General features: G+C 40.1%; 1 protein-coding gene across 8 annotated transcripts in view; it reads left to right on the top strand.

Moving 5' to 3' along the window:
• The window catches only part of RNF44 (ring finger protein 44), a 59,529-nt gene that overhangs the window by 1,140 nt on the left and 39,838 nt on the right, over window positions 1-18,551 (top strand). The window contains exon 1 of one of the 8 annotated variants that reach the window (XM_025173798.2): window positions 15,544-16,099. The exons of 6 other annotated variants lie outside the window; for them this stretch is intronic. The gene's annotated coding sequence lies outside the window, so the exon portion shown is untranslated. Of the gene's footprint in view, window positions 1-15,543; window positions 16,100-18,551 lie in introns of those variants that run through there. One more of the 8 variants, XM_025173797.2, reaches the window with a different exon arrangement.

Below are 18,551 nucleotides of genomic sequence, written 5' to 3'. Positions count from 1 at the left end.
GATCACGTGTATTTTTTTTTTTTTTTTTTTGTAAAGAAGGGCTTTTCAGCGAGTGAATGGGTTGGCCAGCTGAGGGGCCAGCGGATGCCAGCAAAGTTTTTGCCCATCAGTACCGTTTGCAGAGACTGAAGGATTTGGTAGGTGCTCAGGGTGTTCGAGTGACTTATGAAGTGTGTGCTTTGGGGAGTCCCTTTGGAATTTGAAAAACATTTGGCTTTTCCTGTCTCTTGCCTGGTACAGGAGATGGGATGAATGCTGACAGAACAAAGGCCTTGATGCTTTCTGTTAGGGCTGCTTTACAGAGATGTACCCTCCAAACAGGCTCAGTTGGGGACCCCACATTCCTCCTTGTGTCAAAAGGGGAGTAGAGCTGTATGATGGGATCTATGATTTGATCAGTTGAGTGGCACAGGATATAGATCCCTTGACATAGATTTATCTAATTTGTCAGTGGGGGCATATTTCTTATGGCATGAGGGCTGAAGGGCCAGCAATGCTAGCTGTGCACATCTCTTGGCTGCTAATGCAATGCTGACAGTCTCATTAACTGCCCTGTTTTCCCCATGTAGGCTCTACCAGAGTTCTCTTTTTAAGCAGCACATCTGCTCATTTCCCTGCAGAAACTGAGAAGAGCAAAATGGTAGAGAACAGCTGAGGTCAAAAGGCTTCACTAAATGGCCTGGCAATCTTTTTTTTTCCCTATCTCTTTTTGGAATGTCATTGCAAACTTTTTTTAATCTGTAAACAATACACATCAAAAACAGCAGCTGGAATCTACAGTATTCTGTGTTTGTTTTAAATGCTGTTCTCTGTAAAAGATAAAGTCAAGTATTTTTCAGTCACCATGGGGTTAGCTGTTTTCATGACAGTTTTATATATCATTACTGATTTTGGGGAAGGTTTTTTGTCTATGTCCCCTCACCCACCCACTATTATTCTGTATTTTGCTTAGCTCCACACCTTGGGTGTGCATTCTTTTTTAGTATGGCCTGCCTCGCATTTTGTATAAGGCATATACAGAAGTAGGGAGTATGGCATGAGTTTTGAGACAATACAAGATGAGTGACTATTTATGGATGAGGTAATATATTCTGTGCCTTGATGAATTAGATTAAAATTTGAAGATCTTTTGAATACGCATAAGCTTCATGATGATCTTCATTATTCAAAATTTTCCCAACTTTGGGCAGCATTTAGACCATGTCCCATTAATACAGCTACATCTATGAAATTTCTGGAAAATCTATTGCAGCATAAATGTGTATGTGTGTATATAATATAATCTAATTTAATATAATGTTATATCTTAACTAATATGAAAAAAAATCCTTATTAGGCTCACTGAAATTTAATTTCAAGTCAATGCATGTTATATAATTATATCTTTTCATCTGTGATGAAGTAATTGGAAACTGATAAAAGGCATTTAACTCCTAGGAATATCTTACTACAAACTAACAACCTCTTTAGATGTGATGCATGTTGTTTTGGCAACACTCATTTCCTTTTTGGGTTTTTCTCCTCAACTATGCCCATTCAGAATAAAAAGGGTTGACAACTGAAAAGCTGGTGGACCAGATACACCCGGTGGCTTCTAATTCAGAATAGTGGCCTACATGATTTTACTATAACAAAGTTAGGTGACTAGAGCAAAGAGAGTCAGTTTGGTGTAGTGTTTAATGTACAAGGTTAGAAACGGGGAAACCGTGAGTTCTAATCCTGCCTCAGGCACAAAGGCAGATGGGTGACTTTGGGCCAGTCGCTCTGTCTCAGCCCTAGGAAGCTGGCAGTGGCAAGCCACTTCTGAAAATCTTGCCAAGAAAACAGGACTAGTCCAGGTAGCTACCAGGAGTCAAGACTTACTCAAAGGTGCACACGTGCACACACACACCTAGAGTAAAACTTTGTAATGTATTTGACCTCAAAGAGTTGTAACTATGAACCAAATAAATAAGATGGGGAGGAGAGATGCATGCAAGCTGAAGATTACCTAGCAATCCAGGTGGGCTTTGCACCCATGCACACTCTTCCACATGCCGAATGAGAGCCTTCTTTTCACCACTCTGTTCTCAAAGGCTTTTCTCTGATGCTATCCTAAAGAATTAAAAAGACAGAGAAATGTTCCCACCCTGAGGCTGAATCCCCATTACCCATTCTCTTGCCCCATAGGTACTTCGTAGCTGCTTTTAAACTAAATAAGACATATATTTTTCCAGTTACCAATGAAATGGACTGTGAGCAAAGTGATGCTACTGTTCCTTGTGATGGAGCAGAAGTCATCAACCTGGTGCCCTCTAGCTGTGCTAGAATTGCTGCCTCCAAATTCCCAGCCAGCATGTCCAGTGGTTGCATTGGCTAGGATTTCCCGGAACTGCAATTTCAAAATAACTGGAGGGCATCAAGTTGGGTAATTTATTTTGATCATTTGCAGAACAAATGTTTGTTTGTATCCTGATATTCATCCAGTTTGACTTGTCTCAGCACAAATTGACTTGTAGCAATCAATTTAATACTTGCTATATGGACAGTAATGGGGAGATAGAACTGTTGAGGTCCTCGTTTGTATGAGTTTCATAGTACTTTTAACGCTTACGTTGTTGAATGGTTTTTGTCATCCTTTGTCCTCTTCCCTCCTGCTGGCTAAGTAAAGAATGAAAGCAGCTGCAACTCTCTTTGCCAGCTCTGCTCAGAGGGTGGATATTCAGATTTCTGATGTCTTTGTAGTACTGGGTCGGTAATTACAAAAACAATAAACTTTATTTTGTTACAGCAACTAAAATATGAATCATTTCAAGAGCCTATTTTTGAGCTTTTCTATATCATTTTTGGCTATTGCTTTCAGGATGACCTTTGTAAATGCAGAATATTTGGGTCTTCAGTACTGAAGCCATGGGTTTGGGCTTTTCGTTTGAGAAACAAGATGTTTTGTCTGGCTTACTGCATACAACCCAATGTCATAATGTGATTTGCTTGGTTTATGGCTTAGTGTTGTGTCGACTCAGCTAATGTGACTGATTCAGTAAATTGTGACAGTGTAAAGTGCAAACATGGCCTTTGTTTTTTTTCTTCATGTAGCTTTGATCATGGATTTAGTTCATAAGAATTTATTCTATAAACTGTCTAAGTGCTATGTGATTTATTTATTAATGTACATACATCTGAACGTTACTGCTTTAGTGTTACAGACAGGTGTTCTGTTCACACCCTTACACACTTCAAAGGACCTTTTCAGAATTGAATTCAAAGTGATGCATTGATCTATTGTGGAGCTATTAGTTTCAACCCAGTTGAAGGAAGTATATTGTACACAGCAATTTCTTTATCTTTTCTAAAATAAGGCCTAGCTAAGTAGGTATATGTTGTGGGCCAGGTGTGCAGAGAAAGTGCTTTAGGCAACTTCTCTTTTCCAGTTCCACTGGGAGAGGTAGTAAGGAAATTATAGAACCTAATATGAGACCTTTCAGGACAAATGGCAAATGAAACTGAGTTTAGAGTTTCATTAACTGTTTATGTTCTGATTTCATAAGAGAGATTTTGGAAACATCCTTCAGTGATTCATTTATCTTTCAGGCAAACAGCATATTATACTGCCTGGAGCTATAATAATCCTTTGCATAAAACTCTTTTTCTCAACACACAATGGGAATGAGCTTAATATCTGGTGGCTGTGGTGTTCCTTTAAAAAAAAAAAACAGCACCACTCAGTTCAAGGACAATACATGTAGTTTTCTGTACTCTGTATTTTAAAAGTGGTGTGTGCAAATGCACACTGTATTTTCCTAGGCATGTCTAGATGTTGGCTTTGAAGTGGTCTCTGGGTTCCCTGGTAGTTTGCAAGCATGTAGAAATAACAGTGATCTTTGTGCCTTTGTCTTCTGTATTACCTCTATGAACATCTAGTGGTGCAACAGATGTCCTTCCTCCTGGGGAGGGAGAGCTAATAAAAGTGAGGGGAGAAGTTTGGTGTTTGGTGTAAGATGGGCTGAAGGGCACTAGTAAGTATTGTTCCTCAATCTAGTCTCTTAGGTCTGTCTTAGATGGCAGCTCATTATCTCTAGGCAATGTGTTCTTGCCAACTGAAGATGAACTTGCAGTTCAACACAGGTGGAGGACATGAAGTAGTTGTCTGCTCTACTGAGTAGTGACTGGATAACATTTCATTACGGTTAATTTGGTAACCCACCTTTTCACAAAGAGCATTACATGTTATCCCTTTAACCACCCCCTGAAAAATTTGGATTGGGTTATAAACACTACATATATGAAAATTAGATATGCAGCTCGCTATAACCCTGAAGTTTGGGGTTGTCCATCAACCCCATTGTGTATAAAGCCTGCAGTGTGAACTAGGACCGAGGAGGGCAGAAGATAGATTAGACCCTAAAGGTAGATTTATAGACAGTAGCTCAGAAAAGGGTTCCAGCTCCCAGTTGTCTAACAATAACAAGAATTCAAATACTTTGGCCTCTCCTACTTTGTTGATTAGATTGCTGGGGAAAAGGAAAGGAGGTTTCTTTTATGAAACTACTGTAAACACATTTCATTCTGATATTAATCACAAATTCCTGGGCTGAGTAATTCTTACTGCACATCCACTGGTTACACTGCTTGGAATTTTGGGAGTTGTAGATAACCAACTGGGAACCTAGGACTAGATTACTGTCAGTTTTGAACTTAATTATTTGGCAAGGGTATCCATAACATAGCATAACATTTTCCTTGCTAGTTTTAATGAAAGTAATTGGATGGAGGGGGTATCTTTATTTCAGAAAGTCCACTGAATCAGGTAAATCATTGCAGTGATGTAGATTACATTATTTGTAATGTATGATGTCATGCAGATTATGACACAAATGCTGTAAATCTGTGATGACATCAATATGCAACAGAATGTCATTCCCTGCACACAGAGTCCAGAAAACCAAGATTTTACTATATATATCTATATCTATATGGTGATATATTGTTTGTATTTTGATTATTTCAAAAATGTTCAAAGAATCTCAGCTTATAATAGTATTTAGTAAAATCCATGGATAAGAGCTACAAAATGACATCATTCAATTAAAAGTGTTTTATAGATGGCTCTTAAATTTGCAAATATATTTGTGCCGTATAAAATATTCTAAAGAGAATAGTCAAGAGTTGTGCTACCAACAGAAACTTCAAAATGTGGCACATGATAGCACTTATGTGCATACTCTTGTGCAATATTTAAAAATAGTGGATGGGGGAGGGAAAATGTTAGGTTTGGACCTTGACATTAACCATTTGCTCCTAATAACAGTCAGAATCAGGCCACCTGTTTTCCATGGAAGAAAAATTCCCATTTTCTCTCTTTTCAAGTAGTAGATTGAGGAACTGATTAGAACTTTAGCAAAACTATGCCTGTTTCTGAACCAGCTCAGCAGCTTTGTGCTGGGCAGGGATTTTTAAAGAGTTTGAAGGAGGCTGAGGCAGAATGTTTATTTCAACCCTGACTTTCTTATTCCTATGACTTTTGCTCAAGGGCTGCATTCAGAAATTCTCTCCCTCCCTGACCCCGCTCTTTCATCTCATCTCAGCTATGTTGCTAAAGCATATGGTATATTTGTGAGTCACTGAATAAGCTTTCTGACTTAAGCAAGGAGCCTAGTCTCTCTCTACTGGACACTGAATGTGGCTTATAAAATGGTGGTAGAAATAATGTTTCCTTCTGCAGCTGCTGAATAACTTTTTTGTGGTTCCTATTTACAGATAAGAATAACAAGAGCGGAGGAAAGAGTAAAATGCTGTAAAAAATATTTGTAGCTTGTGAAGAGGGCAGTGCTGAATGGTCTCTGTGCCTGTGTCAGATACAGGGAATTGATTGGGAGTCAAAGCCACGACTAATTAGGGGGAAGGGTTGGAGTGGTAAGGACTATGGATTTCTTGGCAGAAGCGAATGGGAGTTTAAAAAGAGGCTTAATTAGCCCAATTTATGAAGGTTAGAACAGTATAAAGGGTATGACTATAAGAGGCTTAAAGGAGCTAGGAAACCCGGTGCTGTTTGTGAGATACCTGGACTACCATGAAATATATGTTTGGCCAATAGCATCGGCAGATGCTCTTCTGCTTCCTCAGGCCTATTGACTGATGAAACCAGTTTGTTGGCTTCCCTAGTTATTCTGACAAATCAGTGTTGATGCGAAAAGGGCTAGTTGGTGTTAACAAGATCCCTTATTAAACAAGTTACTATAAAATTCCTTTTTCTGAATGCTGGATCAGTGTTCACACTTCCTTGTCTAAATGCTGTTTGTGATTTAAAAACCTAAAATTCTTCAGCAGTGTAACATATCTTCTAGGCAAAGAAAGCCTAAATTCTGCAGTTTACGTAAGTATTACAAAGGCAGAAAATTAACAGCATGGGTTGCAAAACTTACTGTTTCTTCTGGTCATGGAGATGGTGAAAGCATTATGCAGGACAGGCTGTGATTCTGTGCATGGCAAGTCTTACTTTGGTTTTTCATGACTTCACATATGTTGTAGCCATCAATAACTGCAATTTGGGCTTATAATTTTTATCTATTGTGCGTGCATGTGTGTGTTTTAAAGTTGGAATTCTTGAAAGGTTCTAGTCTGCACTCTGTCCCTTTGTGCACCATGCAAAGGTTTTCTTCTGCATTCCTCTGAAAACTATGTTTCTTTGAGAGCATTGAAATTGGCTAAATCAGGGAGTCCTGACTAAAACCCTGAGGGCTTTCTTTCTTTTATTTTCATATATTGCACAAAAACTTCCCAAGACTTTAGGCAGAAAAACACTGAGGGAATGTCATCTTGCATCATGCTTAACCCAAAGATGATTTTCCAGACCCACAAGATTGGAATCTTTTTATTGGCCCCAGAGACTATAAATTTGGAATGGACACCAACATTTTAAAACTATTTAACAGATTTGTATTTCCCAATTTAATTCTGAGTCATGTAGGTCTACCGTACAAACAGCAGTATAAAAAAATAAAACATTTATGGTAAATATAAACATTAAAACATCCATGGTAAACAAACTGTTTATAAGATTTAATGTAAATAAACTATCCACAATATGTTATGTAAAATATTTACAGTAATACATGAGTATTTTTGTTTTTTCCTGCTAACTGCGGGGCAAAATGGAATTGAAAATCTTCCCTACAGAATGAGTTAAGCCAGGGTATTTTTGACAAGTGATAATGGAATTCACCCCTTCTAAATTCTTTTAGTGAACTGGCAAATCTAGGTTATGGGAAGTCATGTATGTCTGCACCAGCAGATGCTCTCCCCAGGAGTCTGCATTCAGGGAACACTGGAACTGAAGTAACCTCTATTTTGAACTACCAAGGAGAGAGAGATCTGAAAGCATCCAATAAATGACTGTAAAGTCACTTTGAAAAGTGATGGTCTGGGCAGCAACGGTGAATTCCTAAAAGGTGAATTCCTAAAAGTTGCTGCTGTTGGGAGGAGTGGGCAGTAGGTGTCCTTTGTCCTGCGTGGTGCTTACCTGATGGTTGCAGGGGTGGGGGTTAGGAGTGTTGATGCAGTGAGATCTTGATTTGATCTAATAAAGCACTCCTTGGGGTATTAACTAAAAGGGAGTCATTAAAATCATTGGATGCAGAACAGTTATGCCTGTTGTATAAATATAAATTCAAGCTTTTTAAATGCAATACAGCTTAGCAGGTTTTGAGAATTCTAACTAAAAGTACAGATCATGATCTCTATGATGGGAGGCTTTGAGTGATTGTATGTATCATTTATCCATCTATAGTGATTCTGGGAAAACAAAGCTCTTTGCTGCCAATGAGTTTCAGACCACCCTGAAGCCTACATATTATTCGGGGGCATTGGGTCCCCCCTCCTCATGGATCAACACAACTATAGCTGTTTTTCATTTTGTTGAATCTTTGGTTTGGTTTGAAAAATAAATGTCAAGTGTTTTGTCTTATCCCTAATGTTATTTATTTATTTATTTAATTTATGAACCATTTAATGTTAATGTTTTGCCTATGAATTTGCTTTTGAGTTCTAAGCCACATTTGCTAGTATTAATGCTCAATGGTGGCAAAATAGTTTGGCGATTTCCCCCCCAGATTTATATGCATTTGTATACTACATATTTGCAAGATTGTAGGTGGTTTATAAAACATCATAAAACAACTATAAAATATTCATAAAACAAACCATTATAACTGATAAATATATTAATAAATATTGATAAGAATTGCTGTTATCAGTTGAAGAGGACTGTTTTTATGTTTTTGCAGAATGCCATCATGGTGGGGGCATCTCTGACCTTGGTGGAAGTTGTTCCAAAGGGAATGGACTATTGCTTTATATCCAGTCTTTTACCTAGATGCCTAGTTAAATACATGCGCGCGCGCACACACACACACACACACACACACGTGATTATGATTTCATTTTGACCTGTGGTGGTGTGCTTCAGATGCACAACCCATTTCATAGCAACTGCAGTTCATAGTACAAATAACAATAATAACCAGTCTTACATATTAGTGGTGCTTCATCCATCAAGTGTGATTCTTATGTAGCTAAAACTGCACTATTCACAAAGCAGGGCAAAGAAAACATGGGGTAAGGACATACCTAGTTTGCTGATTTTCTACCTAGCTATTTCAAACGGCAAGTCTTTGTTGTAGGCTCTACTTGTGGAAAAATTGTGTTTACTGCTTGTAGACAAGTGCAGTTTATGACTACAAGGTATTTATCAAGCACTTCAGGGTCTTCAAACACAGTGAAGATGTTTGTGACATTTTAATCCATACACCCTTACACAACCTGTGGGTGGTTTTGCACACCACGTTAACCCACAATATATTTTATTTGGTTTTGAATTAATGTGTTCTGTGATCTCAGTCACTGTGGTTTGCGAACCAGAAGTTTTTGGCTTAGCATGATGTGTGAATTAGACCATTATAACTTGTTCAGTAAACATGAAAATGAACAATAGTTTAGTATGCTGTTTGTTTTTAACGTGCCACAAACATCTTATTTTTGCTGCAACAGAATTGCGCTCTTATCTCCCTACAGAAGGGGTGGATCACTTATGGCCCTTTATGGAACTCTGATAATGCCTACTCAGCATGGCAAGTGGTGATGAATTTTTGGAGCTGGGCAGGTTGCCTACCCTTCCCTGTTCTAGAGCTTCAGATCATGTCATATATCTTGACAGCATTCATACAACATGGATAAGAAATTTACCCAATGAACATTTGGATAGTATGCTCGGTATCTTTGTGGGGACTGTCTGGGCACCATTTCCTTTTTTTAAAAAATAACCAGAAAGACAAATGGGAGCTAATATGCACAAGGTAGGAGATGCTAAGGTATATTCTGTCTCCACCCTAGGAGTGAACAGGAGGAATTAACTTGTTTGGGAATGGATGATACACCAGACACTGAATTAAAACAGATTAATCTACAACAAGCCATTGTTAAGGTAGAGCATCTTAATACAATCTGGAGTCAAGTCTGGGTTTGGATGATATACTAAGCCAAATTGTAATATTTTATAACTATTCTCAGGGTACAGTGTCAGTGCAGTTGTTACTTTAATTATCTTTCTAACAACTTCATCCAGTTGGTCAGTGTGCTCTTTGCAGATACAACTATTCAGGTTGAGAGGCACTAGATTTTGGATTGTGAGTGAACGTCTGTGCGGTGTGATGCCATTTATGGGAAGAAGCTCTCTTGCATTCCATGAGTCTGTCTTCTAAGTCAATATGCATTAGAATGTATTACTATTGAAATTGTCATTGCATGAATTTCTGGACTAGCATTCATATCCATTACATTATGCCAGATAGAATCTTAAAGGAGTGAAAAACATTCTCTACTAAAAACTCTGAGAACAGGGCAAAAATTGGAAATTCTGTCCCTGGCCAAGTAGGAGGCATCTTAATACTGTAACCCATATACTTCCATCGAGCATATTCACCAATCCTTCCAGTCTCTAGGAATGCAGTCTTGTTCCATATGGGTTTGTATACTGCAGAGTTAGCATCTCTTTGCAACTTTTAGTAGTTCAGTGGCTATTTCATCTGCACCTGGTCCTCTTCTATTCAACAGCTGATCTAGTGCCTTTCATATCTCACTTTCTAGTGGAGTCAGCTCCTGAACATATTTTTGCTACAAATGTTTGTCCTTCTAGAATCACATTTGTAAAGGGATTAAGTAGTGTCTTCCATCTGCCTTTAACCTCATTTATCTCTGGTAGATCTCTTCCATCTTTGCACTTGTATATTCCTATTTTATCTGTAAATTTTCCTGTGACTTACCTGATCTTTTAAAAGCATCTTTCCTTATTTTTCTCTCTGTGATAACATTCTTGAATTGAATATATTGCTTTGTCCTTTCTTGCTCAATAGTTTGGCTATCATATGTCCTTGTCCATGAGTTTTTATCCTGTTACTTTTCCTATCATGATGGCTTGTTCTGAAAGCCACTCAGAATTTGTCATTTTTGATGTTTTTGGACTTTTTTTTTTTGCTTCAGTTTTCCTAACATCATCTTAGGTTCTCTTTCACATAAGTTCGATTTACTGAAACTGCTCTTTACATTGATCTTAAATTCTGTCTGTATGACACATCTTCATTGTCAAATTTTCATAGCGCATCAACTTCCTTTAATTTTGTAAGTTTAACCATATATAAGTGATACTAAAAGATTTTAATTTGTTCCATAATCTCAACCTGAAAGTGTCATAGCTGACTGAACTTCATTCCTCCTTTTTCTAATTCCTATCATGTAGTTAATTTGAATCTGATCTCATATGTCCAGTGATGTTTGCCTGAGGAATTTGTGAAAATTTACTGGAAAGGAATAAACAATTCTCCTTGCAAAACTCTACCAACTAATCATTGCATTTGCCCAGTCCAAATCTGGTAATTCCAGGTTCCTCCATTTTTCCAACTTTCTCCTTCCAATCACCCATTATGTCCTTTCTAGATTTTATATTGACAAATTTCAGTGTCTCCCATGATTTTATTTGTATTAGTGTTAGACACGTGCATAACATTGATGTGCAGTGGATACACTGCATTACAGTATAGTGGGACAGATCCTTAACAGTAACAGCTGACCTACTCCCACCATCCAAGTTCTGTTATTCCTAAAACATCCAATTTAGAATGCTGTATTTTTATTTTGGCAATTTTAGGTTTTCCTTGATTCAGAGTCATCACAGATTGGGGCAGCCTATACATTATAAATAAATAAATGCTTCTCATATTTCATCTCCCATGCACCTGTCCCTGGTAAAATGAGGATATCCTCTTTCAATATGAGCAGTGACTAGATTTCCTTGTAGCTTTGGTTTGGCCATGTCATCACCTCCAGATATAAGTATGAAAGTTCAACATAAACGTGGAGGTTGTTCAAGCTTACTGGTAAGGATGACCTGACTAGGAGCTCATAATCACACCAGCATCATTCTCACTGAAGCTACTGGGTCCTTTCAAAATCTTAGGTTTTAACACATATTCAGGGTTCATTGCAGAGGATGGCTGGAGAGTGATCACTTGGCCCTCCTGCTTGGATATTGGTAGGCAGCCACCCCAACCCCTCCTGCTTCCTTCTCTTTTTTTTTCTTTTGAGTATTACCCTAACATTTATAGAACACAGAGAGTAACTGCCAACTTCTTTGGAAGACAGACTGTCACTTTACCCCATCAAGCAAATACTGCATCTTTGATGTCCTAGCTTAAAACAAAAACTATTTAGCTCCTGAATCTAACATCCCTAAGGACTTTGGTTGAATGATAGAGTTTTCATTCACTGTATGTAAAAGATCATATGGAAGAAATTTTGCTTCTGGGAAAGCATCTAATCAGGCCCCTCAGCAAGGAGTCAATTTACCAGACACTTTAGATGGCTCTGTTGTGCCGTAGAAAAAGCCTAGAGGTTTTTCACAGATTCTTTGAGCAGCTCACAAATCAACAAGTTAAAGTTACAATAAAAACACTAACATCTTGAATGAAAAGGAATGATGATTCTATGGGGAGATGACAAAGCAGTATTCGAATAGAGAAGATAATCCACAAAACATGTAAGCATTAAAATAAATGAACTGGATTTAGTAGACACAGAAAAAAGTATTCACTAAAATCATACCAAAATGACAGCACCCATAACCCAAATAAATAAGCAAGTTATTTACTCAACAGCAATATTTAGAATGAAATTTCTCCATACATTGCAACCAATGATTTAAAAATTATAGACATCCTCCAGAAATGAAATCAAGTCTGCAAAATATAATCCAGAGTTCTCCAACAGGTGGCAGGTCCATCTACCATTCCATTTCTTCTGAAGGAAAAAGAATTGCCTGCCTTTGTTAATCCAAAGTGCTGCCAGTATACTTCATAAAACCAGAGCTTTGCTCATGATTGAGATCCTTTATATGGTGAAACATCTTTTTGCTTATTTCTCCTCCTTGTTTTTATTAGATGGGTATTCAAAACTTGAAAATTTACATGGAGGCTTCTCTCAGAAGCAATCATGGTTCTGGATATCAAAAGACCAGAATCCTGCAGCATAAATGAATTAAAACACTTTTTTAAAAAAAATGAACAGTCATCTGTTAAAAGTAAGTGCATCAGAGGCCATTGATTATTATAACCTGAAATTTATACTTTAAACTTTTTTTAAAGTATCTCACTGTGATTGTACATTGTTCTGGCAACAGGTTCCTATCTGTAGGATGGGATGACTGAGCACAGTGCTATAAGAATTATTATAATAATAGAAAACAGTTTAAGTCACTGAGAAAAGTGCTATACGTATTTTAGGGCTGTGCACATATGCTACCTTCCTCCAGCTACTACTTCCATCCATTCCATTCTTTTCCAGCTCTTGGAGCTGCTAGTTAAGGCTAGTGAAGGTCTCAATGAAGCAAATTATTATCTCTTCATCTCAAAGAGGAGAATCATTTCATCTCTACCTCGAAGTGTCTTGTTAAGACAAAGCAAAGCCACTTCCCAGAGCCCAAATAAATTCTCAGAAATAACATCTGTGTCCTCTTTTCAATGCTCTCAGGTTAGTTAACATCACATACATTCCTAGGATTTTTTCTCACTTCCTCTTCTCCAAATCAGGTAGAAATGGTTCCTGACTGTAGCATGGTGGAACCACCCTTTAAAACTCTTGCATTTGCAATTATATTCCTTTGAAATAAGACATTTCCCTAATGTAGTGAATCTGAAGATGCTCAATTGTTCTTATGTGCATATGTTGCCATTTAGACCAGTGGACTGTGACAAACATGTTTTTATGCAAGGCTTATTACAATAATTTTTGACATGAAATACATGGTAAGGAGGAGTTCTTGCTCATCTGAAAATGGTTTTGGATGGTAAATTATCAGGTGTCCTTAATGGAAGTCATATAGTAGTATTTTAAGTACAGGGGCTGTTACTAGAAGTTGCATTTAAGTCCTTGTATAGACAGTGGCATTTAGGGAGGTGGCAAACATATCTGATCAATACTATAGATGAATGCTCTATTAAAAACTAGATGTCACAAAAACATTCTTATTCAGACATAGAAAATTTGACTAATGAAGGACGTTGTGAAGTATGCTCTGGCTCTGTTCTCTCTACTCCTAATCCCCCCATATCAGCGGGGAAGGTCTTCACCAAAGCTTAGCAGTGCTATGGTACTTTGTATGACCTTGTGCAGTTGGAGTTTCCAATTATTGCAGAGTTCTTGATATCCAGGAATAGTTTTCTGTAAGGCAAATCTGTATCTGTAATATGAAATATAGCCAACAGAATTTGACTGGGGTTTGCCTTTTTGCTTTCCTAGCTGAGACGAATAGTTTTCACTTTAAAAACTTCACTTTTGCTTGTAGTTGTACTTAAATATTTTTATGAGGTGCTTGATTCTTGTGACAGAGACACTGGCTCCAGCTCTACTTCCAGAGGAGCAGTCCAAGGCTGCTGGTATCCTTTGGTGCTGGTAGAGCAAGCCTAGACTTATTCTGAACCTGCAAGAGACAGTGATGTAGTTCCTGGCTCTTGGGCCAAAGAGAGGATCAGTAAAGACAAGTCTAAATTGTTATTTTTGTCCTCTTCATAGTCTAGTCTAGTCTAGTCTAGTCTGTTCTCTCTCTCTCTCTCTCACACACACACGTTGGTAGAGTGGAAGTGCTATTTATGACTGTTGATAAGTGCTACAACTGGAGGCAACCCAAACCCTATTGATACATGAGACAGAAAATCAAGATGGTTTTTCTCTTGCTGGTAAAAATATAAAAAACCAACAGGGGAACACATAGTAAAAGGAAGTACTCCTTGACAGATATATAGATGAATAGGCGTACCTCTGTTGTAGTAGATTATATGTTAATTTGAAGATTCTAGAGAAGCGAGTCCTCTTAAAGGCTTATTTAATTATAAGGAAATAAATAAGGGGAAATTATACTACACACTATAATTCTTGAGCTGATCTCATCTTTAAAGTGAAAAGAAATACAATATTAATGCTTGGAATTTTTTTTTACAAGTGCAAACTGGCTTTAGCAAAGTCCAAATGCTCTGCGGTTTGTTTGAGGTTTGGTTAGGTAGCAGCCCCTCAGTATCTAGCTTATCTGCTTGCTGTTTATTAAGTGGTAGCTAAAGTTGCCGCAGTTATTTGGACAAGAGGACTAACAAAAAGGGGGGCTCAGCTGGCTTTTTTCCTCCTCTTCCCCCCTTTTCAATGTATGTTATGCTTTTAAAGAGCAAGCTTTTGTAGAACAGGTATTTGCAAGCTTCTCCAAGAGCTTTTTTTGTTTAAAGAAATGGTTAAAAAATGCTTTAAATAAACAACTGCACAGGACCCACTTCTCTGTCAGTCCACAAGGGGGGGGCGGTGTGTGCAGTTTGGGAGGATTAAAGCTGCCTTACAGCCCCCACGTGCGCAGGTCCTCAGTGGGAACCCCCCCATGAATGTTATTTGAAGACTAACCACCAGGTGTGCCTGCATTTACTGTCGTGTCTGCTTTGCCCTGATGGACGTCGACTATTGTTTGAAATAATGTAGTTACAAAAAGTACTTTATTCTAGTTAGTGAAGTTTCAGAAAGGCATTGTCTTGGAGAGAAGAGCTGTAAATGGAGGCATCTTCTCCACCAGATTAGACATTTTTATAATTAATAAGCTTTATTCCTATATTGACCCATTTATAATGTGAAGTTCTGGTTACGCATTTATGTGTATCTTCTCTGGCTGAGGCAAAGACAGAATGATAGTCTTAGATTTCGATTGTGTCCAAGGCGAGGAAGAAAGGTATTAACGACGTAATTTATCTCAGCGAGCTGCACCGCACCAACCAGCTGCATTTATATGCAGTTACTCATCATTCAGTACGATTTCACATTGCAGCATGCTAGAACAGCAGAGGGGAAGCAACAACTTTTTCGCCCGGGGAGGAAAGAAAAAGTTCATGCCTGAGATACATGAATCTTTCCAGGTCGTTTTCCCGCCCGCCCCTTTAATAAGGTTACACAGTGTATGTACTTGCTCGGCTCCTTTTGCGTGGGTACACTGTACCCACGTGTTACAGATCCTCCGAGGTTCATCCCGTTGACCGCACCTCGGTTATAGTTACCATGACGTCGCCTTGCTACCACCCCCTCTGTAGCTTTTGGCTTCGCTGCTGCCGCGTGCAGCTTCTTCGGACGCGCCCAAACACGACTACGCAGGAGGGCCGTGGGCTTTGGCTAATTGTAGCGCCGGACCCGGTCACGTGCTAGCGCTCGGCGCCGCGCCTCCACCCTCCTCCCCTGCTTGCCCTAGCCACGCTCGGGCGCGCGCGCTCAGGTCCGAATGTTGTGAATAAAATGCGCCGTTTGTTACACCCCGGCGGCGCGGGCGGTTCTTAAAGGGCCAGAGACCTGGGGTCGTAGGCATCTCCTTTAACTTGCCCAGCTCTGTTGGCAACCCAGAGAAGGTTGGAGCTCTCTGCAAGCATAGAGGAAAACAAAGAAGCAACCGGAAACAGCCGTGGGGGGCGCGGGCACAGAGCCGGCGCCCAGGAACAACGAAAAGAGGAGTGTTTATGTAGGGTGCAATCGCACCCAGAGAAGCGGAGCAAACAGGCAGGTAGGTAGATTGGGGAGAACGGGGTGTTATTGTATGCATTCAGCTGCGAGCTGGAGATCCACGGGGACGGGGGGAGGGAGGGGCGCGCAGCTTAGATTGTGGAGCTACCATCGGCCGGATGGATCCCTTTGAAACCATAATGTTTTAAAAATCCAATTTGGGTAGTTCAGTTTTTGCTAACGACGGTTACGGGTGATGCTGCTGGGGGAGGGTCAAATGGGCTGGCGCCGTAAACTGCGGCTTCCCAACAACAAAAATGCAGACCGGGGCATTTCCTCCTCCTCGACTCTCGGCTGCACCTGCAGCATGAGGGTGTGCAGTTGATCATGTCTTCTCCTTTCTGTTGCAAAATGCGAAGGGCCGCTTCTTGGTTTTTCTTCCCTAGAAACCCCCTGGTAGAACCCTCGTCTCCTTCCTGTTCCTCCTAGTAAGGGTGAGGCGCCTGTAGCCTCAAAAAGGGAGTGAGGGGGGGGGAACGGCCGAGGTGGGGGACAGACGAGGGTCCGGCTGGTAGGTTTGTTGAGCGCGCGGTCGGCGAAGGGAAGCGGGGAGCTTCCTGCTTCGCCGACACGTGCTGCTCCTTTTTGCTGCTGTTGACGCCTTTGTCTTGGAGCGCGAAGGAGGCTCATCCCTTCCTGCGGGGCTAGAGGCGCGTCAGGCTCCGCTAACGAGGGCTGGGCGAGGGCCGCCTTCTCCGCCGCCCTCTTCTGCTTTCTCTGGCTCGCGTTTCCGTTTTGGCCGGGGCAGGCCGGAGGACGAGGCAGCCTCCGCTCTCTTTGTTATTGCTTTTGTTTCGCGCGGAGCACGTGGCCTGCGATCTCGCGGTTCTTAAAGTTACAGATCCCCAACCTTGGCGCGAGCGATCGATTTTCGGTGCCTTGGCTCCCGTCTCCAGGCCTTTGGGAGCAAAAGGGCCAAGAAAAATCCCCGGAAAACTGCCTTCTGTTCTTAGAGCGGAGGTGGGATGGGAAAAGAAACTGCGGCCAACCCCTCCGTGAAGATGAACTGCCATTGCCTGATACAAATTAGGTCCAGCGGTTTGCAGCAAGCACGTAGCAGCTGTGTGGCAATTAAAGCGCGGGATTTATTCCGATTGGGATTGACAGGAAATGACAGATTTCGAGACTGAAAAATGGTTGGTGGGGTCTGGATCGCTGGTTTGTGTTCTGAGGACAAATTTCTGAAGGGGAATTGTAAATGGAAAGGACTAGTGGAGGCAACAGGAACTAGAATGGCAGCTCTTGGGGGTCATGGTTGGAAGTAGTTTTCAGTCATTCCCTCCTTCTGTCTCATGTACACAGGGGTGTTTCCTCTTTGAGCCCTTGTGGCCCATGGTGCTTTCCTGTCATGAGTCTCTCGAAAACACTTGCTGCCACAGCTTTTCCCTGGCTGCTGTTGTCCAGATGTTTTTGACTTGAACTCCCATGAAGTCTGGTCAGTATGGCCTGCAAGAACTGGAGGGATTGTGGGAGGTGCATTCCAAATGAGGATGCATGCACGTGGGAGAGGCAGCCCTACCGGGTGTTTTATTTCAAGATGCCAGTTCCATGAGAGCCACCTCTTAAACAGAACAGTCTCCTTTTTGAGTCTCCCATATTTTGTGAGTCTCTGCTTGTTATTGCAAGCACTGGAAAGGCATTGCAGGCTGTTCCACAAGAGGGGAAAGTTTTCCTTCGTTGGCTTCCCCAAATGGATACAGAACTAAATGTTTGAATAGAAAACAAGGAGGGGCACAGGAAGTGTAAGCAAAGTTATTTGTTATTAAGCTTGGTTTTAGAAATTAAAGCAAATAAAATGGGAAATTTCTACAAGAGGAGGAAAATCTTAATTTTGTTGGGAAGAGTTTGTTGGCCCTGGGTCTGCTATTACTGTGTAAAATTGAAGGAGAATATGAGTAGAAGTCAAAATTGCTCTATAATTTTGAGACATAGGAGTAACAGTTCTACTGTGAGGAAGTCAGAAAATTAACCCCTGGTTAAATTATTTGGCTGACTTGGATTTTGCATATATTGACATATCTAGGGACGCCTTTCCTTCCTTTCCCTCTGCCTTCTTTGTTTCTTTCTGTTTCATTTGGAATGTTTGTGTGAGATTTGAAGCATGTGCTAGCGATATCCTTCACAAGCAATGTGAAGAGATAGGGCATTCTTTTTCCAGTTTGCTGGCACATTCTGAGATTTCCCCAAATATTATCTGTACAGCCATGATATTTTGATACATTTTTCCTTTTAAAACATTTTACAAGAGAGCATGCTGTATTTTCTGTGGCATACCTACTGAGGCCTGAAGGCAAATATGCATTATATATATTAGCTGATTGCCAGTCTGAACAGTCAGAGGTCAAGAGAACTCATGAGAATTAACATAATGGAGGGCTTGGGTAATGTCTAAGAAGATACTTGGTTTAGGTGGAAGAAGCTTTCCCCAACCTGATGTCTGCTAGATGTGTTGG

Source organism: Python bivittatus, unplaced genomic scaffold (genome assembly GCF_059951505.1).
Source record: "Python bivittatus isolate LINGU-HERP-01145 unplaced genomic scaffold, Pbiv_v1 ctg000080_np1212, whole genome shotgun sequence".
Classification (NCBI taxonomy): Eukaryota; Metazoa; Chordata; class Lepidosauria; order Squamata; family Pythonidae; genus Python; species Python bivittatus.
Note: the sequence above shows the minus strand (reverse complement) of the source record. Positions and strands in the feature narration are given on the sequence as shown.